Here is a 9,288-nt window from a genome sequence, read left to right as displayed (position 1 = left end):
CACAAAAAAATTCCACTTAAAAATGATTAAATTACAAATTTATATAATTATTAGAATCTTTATTTTTATTTTTTTAAACTTGGAACTGAGCTCATCCGGTAAAAGAGGTTTCAGACACACAATGAAAAATTCCACGTATCTGTAAAAGAAACACATTATTCGCAGTTCATTCACTTTAGAAATGGTCTCGGCACTCGTTTGTTTCTTTTCTTTCACAGTCGATAAAAATGAAAATGTGCTGTTTAACGCTCACGCACACACACCGAGCGGCAGTGTGCGGTGGATTGATTCGAAAAGGCCAATGTTGTGATTACTTAATGGCTTCCCAGACAGCCGTGGGCCTGGAGAATTCAATTTAGCATCTGCCTCTCTAAGTGTTAATCTGCTCTGGTCCCGGCTGCCTCTGTTGATGATGTGCACACAGGAGATAATGTTTAAGCCCCACCAGAGCAAAGCAGAGCAGACAAGTCACTTATTGGCTCCATAATTACATAATTAACTTTTTGTCTCTAATCGTTAAGGAGGTAATGGCTCCGATAAAAAGACCCTCAGCTGGAGCAGCCAGCAAATCAAAGATCAATAATCCATAGAATGGCATTAAGAGGAGAGAAATAGCTCAGGTCTCAGTTAACGCTCTGGATTCGCTGGAGGGGCTTCAATGCTTTTGTAATGGATTTTCCTGCAGTCGGTGGGTTTCTCTCCACCGTGGCTATGCGGCGCTTTAAATACTCACCTGAACATTGGTTTCTTAGAGAGAAAAGATAAAGAAGAGCTGCAGATTTAAACCGAGCACTGCGGGATTTCTCAGCACCTGGTCAGAACCACCAGTTATGGGGCAAAAGGTGTTGAGAAACTAATGTTTGTAGGTGAATATACCAAAATACTGGCTAATTGTGTTGGTGTTGTGTTGTTTTTTCTAGTATAACAATTTCCCTGAGGTTTTACACCGAAGGGATCAATAAAGTTTTATTCTATTCTATTCTATTCTATTCTATTCTATTCTATTCTATTCTATTCTAATAAGATGACTTCCAATCTGCAGAAACTCGACAGAACACAAATATTCCAGCATGAGAACCATCCAAACCACAAAATCACACGAGAGTTTCTAAAGAAAAACAAAAACTATGACTTGGAGAAGTCTGTCGTCTGACTCGTGGACTTGAATTTATAACAGAGTGAATGTAAACTGTTGATTTTTAATTTTACATCAGAGCAAATGTCCTACTGTTCGACTCAAGTGGAATAATTTAACACTGAAATAATATTGGTCCTCGTTTTTTTCTTGTAAACTGTATATGTGATGCCGAAGAAGAAAAATGTTATTTTCACCTTTCAGGGGTAAATTACATTCGGTAAAGTCCAAATGTTTTCCCACAGCTCATGTTTCTTCATTTCAAAGTAATCATTTCCATGTTTTTCTCTCTTTTTTTTCTCTGGGCCGCCACCACAACAGCATGTAAGTGAGTTTCTGAATCCAGAAATCTGCACAAAGACGAGCCGTCGTAGCCAAACTCCCTTTAGATGTCACGCTACTTAAGCAAATAGAGCTCGGACAAATATTGACTGGAGTGAAATGACCTCCGGCGGCTGTGTGAAATGAGTTTGCTGCCTCTGTCTTTGATCTCCGGCGTTTAACTCTGTATTTCTCTGACCTCTCCACGCCGCTCGCTGAAGGGGGTAAGTCGTGTTTTAATGCACCTTTAAATCTACACAAATGTGGCGAAACATGAAGGAAGAGACGGAGCTTTCAGAGAATCACAGCAAAACGTCTTCGAGCGAGAAGACAAATCTCGTTTCCCGGCGTGATTCACTTTCACTGCACTTTAAATCAACACTGGTTTTGACAACATACGGCTGCAGGACTCCTCGGGGCTGGTTAGTTTGCTCCAGACTGTGGACGTTTGTAATATTAGGCAGCAGGCTTACATGTTGTTGGTGAAATTCCAGGAGCTCCTTTGGTTGACGTTCTGGTGTCAGTTTTTTTCATTTATAATCTTGTCAACTGAACAAATCCAAGTGAGACCAATGGTTTCCAGCTGCTGCTGCTGTGTGTCAGTGGGTTGTACAGTGTTGATGCTTGTACGCTAACCTTTAATCATAGTGAGGATTATTGTGTTTCTTAAATCCCACCCTGCAAGAAAACATCCAAAAACCCTGCAGCTGCCTGAGCGAAGAGAGAAACGTCAAAACCCCATCTGCAAATCAGCAGCAAACATGTACAGGAGGAAGACACCACGTTGTTGTTGTTGTTGTTGTTGTTGTTGTTGTGTTTGTGGTGGTTTTGTGTCTCTTGTCTGGGTCTCTGTGGGTCTTTTGCATCGTTTTTTAGTTCTTTCTTGTTTCTTTGTGGGGATTTTCTGTCCTGTTGTGGTGGTTTTGTGTCCCTTTGTAGTCAGTTTGTTTCCCTTTGTTAGTGTTTTGCATGTCTTTGTGGTTGTTTTGTGTTGCTTTGTGATGGTGTTGTGGTCGTCGTCTGTCTCTTTGTGGTTGTTTTGTATCTTTTTGTGGTTGTTTTATGTCACTTTCTCGCTGTTTTGTGCCCCCTTGTGGATGTTTTTTGTTTATTTGTGACTATTTGGGGTCACATGTGCTTTGAGTGTCTTTGTAGTATTTTGGCGTGTTTGTGGTCATTTTGTGTCTCTTTGTGGTTGTTTTGTTTCACTTTGTGATGTGTCTTTGTGGTAGTTTTGCGGTTGTTTCGTGTCCCTTATTGGTGATTGTTTTGCATCACTTTGTGTTTTCGTCTGTCGTGATTTTGTTTCTCTTTGTAGTTGTATTTACGTCTCTGCTTTTTATGCGTCTTTGTTCTCATGTTGTCTCTTTGTGGTTGTTTTGTGTCTCTTTGTGGTTGTTTTGTGTCTCTTTGCGTCCGTTTTGTGTCTCTTTGTGGTTGTTTTGTGTCTCTTTGTGGTTGTTTTGTGTCTTTTTGTGGTTGTTTTGTGTCACTTTCTCGCTGTTTTGTGCCCCCTTGTGGATGTTTTTTGTTTATTTCTGACTATTTGGTGTCACGGGCTTTGAGTGTCTTGGTAGTAGTTTGGCATCTGTTCGTGGTCATTTTGTGTCTCATTGAGGTTGTTTTGTTTCACTTTGTGATGTGTTTTTGTGGTAGTTTTGCGGTTGTTTTGTGTGTCTTTATGGTGATTGTTTTGCATCACTTTGTGTTTCGTCTGCAGTGATTTTGTTTCTCTTCATAGTTGTATTTACGTCTGTTTTTTGCGCGTCTTTGTTGTCAGGTTGTCTCTTTGTGGTGGTTTTGTGTCTCTGTCTGGTGGTTTTGTGTCTTTTTGTAATAATTCAGACTTAGACCAGCGCTGGATGAAAAAACCGCCTGTCTGTCGTTGAAAAAACTAACTTTTTTCTTTCTTGCTAAGTTTGTGTCTCGTCAAAACATCTGGCATAAACATCAGGTCCAGTATTTACCAGCTGGTTTGCAGGTAAAGCCAGATGTGTTGTATGTTACAACACATCAGGGTGATGTCGGTAAATCAAACAACAAACAGACCTGTGTCATACGTTCTCTATAAGCTGATGTCCTCGGTTGCGGCTCGGGCCTCACCTTGATGTCCTCGGTTCTCGGGACCTCCCGCTGAAGTGGCCTTTACCTCTGTTACGAAGCTCAAAGTGTATTTGAACACATAAAAAGCAGCTCAACCTTTCAGGAAAATGTCATCTGGAGTGTTTACGGCCGCGGAGACATCTTGCACGGCGACTGACGCACGTATGGATTCCTGAAAGTGACGGTTAACACGCGGCTTTTTCGGTGTTTTGTCAGCGTTTAGTGTTCGTCCAAAAACGACACACACCTCCCTCTGATCACAGCTAGCTGTAGGTTTTCATCATATGGCGTTGTGTTGCCATGCGCACACGTGTGTGAGGGTGAAGATGCTGACAGGACGGTGACGGCGAGGCGTCTTTGTGTTCTCCGATCAAACAGAACCCATTTACAGTTGACACCGTGATGAGAGTTTAGCGACACGACACTCTATAAACTACAGATCCGTCGCCTTAATGAACGCAGACTTCAAACTCTCTGCTTCTGTCAGTTAACGGGGGTTTAAACGCTGATGCCTGTTCGTCTCTGACAGCAGCTCCGGATGATGAGCAGCCGATCCTCTGGGACTCGTCGGTGTTAAAGTGTACAAACGACGGCCGTCGGCTTCACACGAATCATCGCGGAGAGTAAACGCTGTGACGGGCGTCTGTCGGCGATCAGAGGAATCAGAGTCGACAGCTGATGGACACGCAGAGAGATGTTTCCTGACGTCCGGAGGAACCGAAGAAGAACAATCAGTGTTACTGTAGTTGGCAGGAAGAGCTGCGAGAAGTCTTTACATCTCCATACGACAGCGTAGAAATACTGTGAACAAGTAAATCACTGAATCCTCAACAGGAAGCAAGAACTCCTGAAGTATACAGGAGAAAGATACCTCGATTGTTTTGGTGTCTTTGCAGCTGTTGTTGCATCTCTGTGACTATTTTCCGATATCTGTGGTTGTTTTGCATCTTGTAGTGGCTGTTTTCGTATCTCTTTAGTTGTTTTTGTCTCTCGCTGGTCGTTGTTGGTCTCTTTGTGGTTGTTTGGTGCCATTTTCTGCTGTTTATGTGTCTCTTTATGGTTGCATTGTGTCTGTTTGTAGTCGTTCTGTGTCTCTTTGTGGTTGTTTGGTGTCTCTCTGTTGTCGTTTGCATCAGTTTTTTGACGTATTACATTTGTTTATGGCTGTTTTTGCATCTCTTTAGTTGCTTTAGTCTCTTGGTGGTCATTTTGCCCCCTTTGCAGTGGTTTCGTGTCTCTCTGTGGCCATTTGTGTCTCTTTTTTGTCTTACGTCTTTATTTGGTTGTTTTATGTGTCTCTGTGGTCATTTGCATCTCTTTTTGGTCTTTTTGTGTCTGTTTTTTATGTTTTGTGCCTCTTTGTTGTTGTTTTCTGTCTCTTGTGACTGTTTTCATGTATTTGTAGTTTTGCTTTCGGTAGTTGTTTTGTGCTGCTTTGTGGCACTTTTGTACCACCTTATGGATTTGCATATTCTTATGGTTGCTGCGAATGTCATTGTGGTTGCTTTGTCTCTCTTTGTGGCTGATTTTATATCTTTGTGGTCATCATGTGTTTCCCAGTGACTATTTTTGTATCTTCACAGTTGTTCTTCATGCTTTCGGGGCTGTTTTAGTGTCTTCATTTTCCCTTTATTTCTCTTTCATGGTTAAATATGTTTATTCAAACCTTAAATCACAAACTCTGATGCTGTTCTTGTTGTTTTTCTATGGAGGAAATAGTTAAACAATGGTTTATTTTTTAAGCCACAATGATAGTCAGATTACCCCTCATGAGGTTCATCTGGTCGTGTTGTTGGATCACTGCTGACCCCACTGTTCATGGCAGGTTTTGACCTTCCTCAGGCATCCAGAAATCAACCAGCTTCTCGAATGTGACTATTTGTTATATTAGCAATGAAGGACTAATGCTAGCTGGTATTCACATTCATAAATGACACAATCAGTCGATATGTTGTGAACTGAGGCCCCTTTGTGGTCTTGAGGTCAGGCTTCCTTTGCCAGTTTACTTTACCTGGTTGGTGGTGACTAATACAGATAGAAAAGCACAACAACACTCCTGTTCATGCAGCAGCCATGTACAGTCAGAACATAAATGAAAACATAAATAAGACAAAATTTAAACTTTGCTTCTTTAAATATGGCGAAACCTTCATTTTGCAATAAGCTGATCGAAGTGAAATTATCCAGATTAACAAAAGTTCCTTCACTTCCTGCTGCTTCCACATCTACTCTGTTCTTCAGGTGATAATTAAGTCTTTAAGCGCAGTGAAATTTAACTGACCTCTGCTATTTCCAGGGCTACACACCTCTTCACCTCGCGTCCATCCACGGACACCAGGACATCATCCGAACCCTGATCAACACTTACAGTGAGTCGGTCCGACTTAAACCTTCTGATCCATATCTATGGACTTCACACCACCCACAATGTTCTGGTGTCAACATGTCGAAAATGATTAGAAGCTGCAGCTGCCAAGAGGACTACTAAAAAGCAGAATTTTCTTTGATGTTGAAGCGTTTGGAGGAGGCAGCAGAAGAGTTGGTTAATGTGTCCTTTATCGGTCAGATCATTTTAAAGCAGAACCAGAGCATGAAGATGACACAGACCTTCAGATATTTGTCTTGTCTGCTTCACATCCTGCTCTGTGAATCTTTAATTACTGGTGTAACACAAGGCTCTGTATGAAGACCTCTGCATTTTTAAAACTCTACATGCTAAATTCACCTAAATATCAGTTTATATGCAGATGATACTCTGATTTATGTTCCCATCCTGTCAGCAGACCCTGTTTGTTAACTCAAACATAAAGCTACAGATGAATGTGTGGTTTCCTCAGCTGTATTGACTGTGTTGCTACAAACACACAGATAGTTTAAACTCACCCGGAAACCCAGATGTAGAAAAAGAAAAGGCGATTTAGGTTTGGTAGGTTTGAGACGTTACTGTGTGCAACACAAGAAACATGAAATAGCTCAGTCTGGCCTGACTCAGATTCATCCGAGCAGAACCGACGCAGTTTCTGATGATTAAAAACTGCACATTTTCATTTATTTGCTACTGTTGATGCTACACTCTGGAAAGTTTACAGCAACATTAGTTTAATATGTGGTTTAACCTGCCTTTAGAGGGGACAAATGACTCGTGCATTAGTGGTTCGATAAAACAACCAGATTTATGAAGAGTTTTCAATAAACAAGCTCAAATTGAAAATTAATAAATAAAATAAACAAACTGAATATAGAACGTTACAGTGGTTGTTTTTAAATTACAAGCGAAGTGTAAAATTACCATGTGAGTGAAAATCTGCCAAGTAAGTTTCAATCTACTGTTAACGTACTTCTGGAGATTTATGTGTGTAAAAATGCATATATTTATACAATATTAGCATTTACACTGTGGGAACTAATTGTAAACGTTATTGTTATAGTTATAGCCATTGTGAGTGGAGCTGCAGCACTTGGTTGATTAATCAATTCATAATTTTTAAGGAAAAAGATGTTTTCAAATTCTCTGCAGCCTCTTAAATGTGAACATTTTCTTATTTTTTCCTCTTCTGTGACAGTAAACTGAAGATCTTTGGGTTGTGGACAAAACAAGACATTGAGAAACGCTGACTGACATTTTTTTTGGTACCATTTTCTGACATTTCAGAGACCAAAAAACTACTCAATTCTGAAACTTTCATAACATGGGCATGGATAAATGAAAGAATCATTTATATAAGTTTGTTGATTACCTAAAAATCAGAACGTATTTTAAATATTAGCCGAAAACATCACCCATCTGTTCTTTGACTGAATGCAGAATATAATTTAATTGGCAGATCCGGCCTCTCACTTCGCCTCCGGAATAAGAAACGTGTGTTTCCCTCCACTCGCTCTGTCTTCAGTGAAGCTACATGTGAGGATTTTTCTTCATGTGAAGGTTCAAATTGATATTCACACACTGAGAATCAAACGGCGAGGGATTCTTCCTCTCCACGCCTCGCAGACTCGCAGAGGTGAAGAAACCACTGATGCAAATCGCTGCTGCCAGACAAAAGACCCACCCAACGCTCAGATTGACAGGTCCGGTCTGAACGCACACCTCCACCTCCTCCTCCGCCTCCCCGGGACGAGGCGAGGCGAGGCGGGAGTTCATACGGCTGCTAATGAGGCCCGGCCGAGCCTGCAGACGCTCCATCATGGACTCCTGATGATCCCTGCAGAGCGGCGGTTCGATCCCCGTCGTAACCGCAGACCGCCATATGCTGCAAGTCGGAGCGAACCGCAGACGACACATGTGGTCTGCAGGGTCGGACGCACAACACGTTTCCATATGGTGAGGGCGGGGCCGCCGCCAAAATAAAGCACCCAGCAGGAGAACAGACCTGCCAATCAAACTGGATTTACTTAATATCCACAAAAACTGGGTGTGTTCTAGTATCCATACTGACACAGACAGTGTCTAGATAGAGTGTTCACCCTCCTTTTAACCTTTTATTGCTTGTTAGCATTGGGTCATGATCAATATAATTCAGCTTTTGTAAAAAGAATTTACAAAAACAATCCTCGGAAAGACAGATTTCTACAAATACATGCCAATGAATTAAAAGTATAAACTGTACATTAGGTGATTGCATAAGTATTCATTCCCTTCAAGTCAGTGTTTAGTAGGTGGACCTTTGGCAGCAGTTACAGCTCTGAGCCTGTGTGGTCGGGTCTCTGTAGGCCTCGCATATCTGGTCTCTACAAATTGACTCCAGTCTTCTTTAGAATATGCTCAAGCTCTGTCAGGTTGCACAGGGATCATGACTGATCAATCCTTTTCAAATTCAACCACAAATTTTCTGTTGGATTGAAGTCTATGCTCTGACTGGGCCGCTCCACAACATTCACCCCGTTTTCTTTAAACCATTTTTTTATTTTTATTTTTTTTGTAGCTGGGGCTGTTTGCTTCACGTCATTGTCTTTCTGGAAAACAAATCTTCCCCAAAGTTACAGTTCTCTTGCAGACTGCATCAGGTTGTCCTCGGGGATTTTGCTACACTTCTCTACATTCATTTCACTCTCTACCTTTACAAGCCTTCCAGAAATGCTACTTGGAAAGAATCCTTACATCATGATGCTGCCACCACCATGCTTCACATCATGATGCTGCCACCACAATGCTCCACATCATGATGCTGCCACCACCATGCTTCACATCATGATGCTGCCACCACCATGCTTCACAGTGGGGATTGTGTGTTTTTGTGATGATGTGCAACATTTGGTGTACGCCAAATAAAGCGTCAGTTTTGGTTTTATCAGGCCAAAGAACCTTCTTCCAGTTGACTTCAGAGTCTCCTACACTAGCGACTTCTAGTGAGCTCTAGTGTCTCTCTCTTTGCCACTCTTCCATAAAGCTTTGACTGGTGAAGAACAGTTAACAGTTGCTGCATGAAAAGTCTCTCTACTCTCAGCTGATGAAACTGAGTCAGAGGTGTCTTGGTGGCCTTCTTCATTGGTCTCTTTCTTGCAGTCATCTTTTTTTTGAGGACGACCTGCTCTATGCAGATGTACATATTCATTCCATTTCTTAATTATGGATTTAACTGTACTCCAGGGAATATTCAGCGACTTGAAAATGTTCTTTTATCACCCTCTGATTCGTGTTTTTCAAAAACTTCTTTGCGGAGTTGCTTGTAGAATTATTTTATCTTCATGGTGTACGTTAATATCCAGAAGTACTGATTCACCAGAAACTG

This window comes from Stegastes partitus, unplaced genomic scaffold (assembly GCF_000690725.1).
Source record: "Stegastes partitus isolate 25-593 unplaced genomic scaffold, Stegastes_partitus-1.0.2 Scaffold1599, whole genome shotgun sequence".
NCBI classification, from domain to species: domain Eukaryota; kingdom Metazoa; phylum Chordata; class Actinopteri; family Pomacentridae; genus Stegastes; species Stegastes partitus.
Note: the sequence above shows the minus strand (reverse complement) of the source record.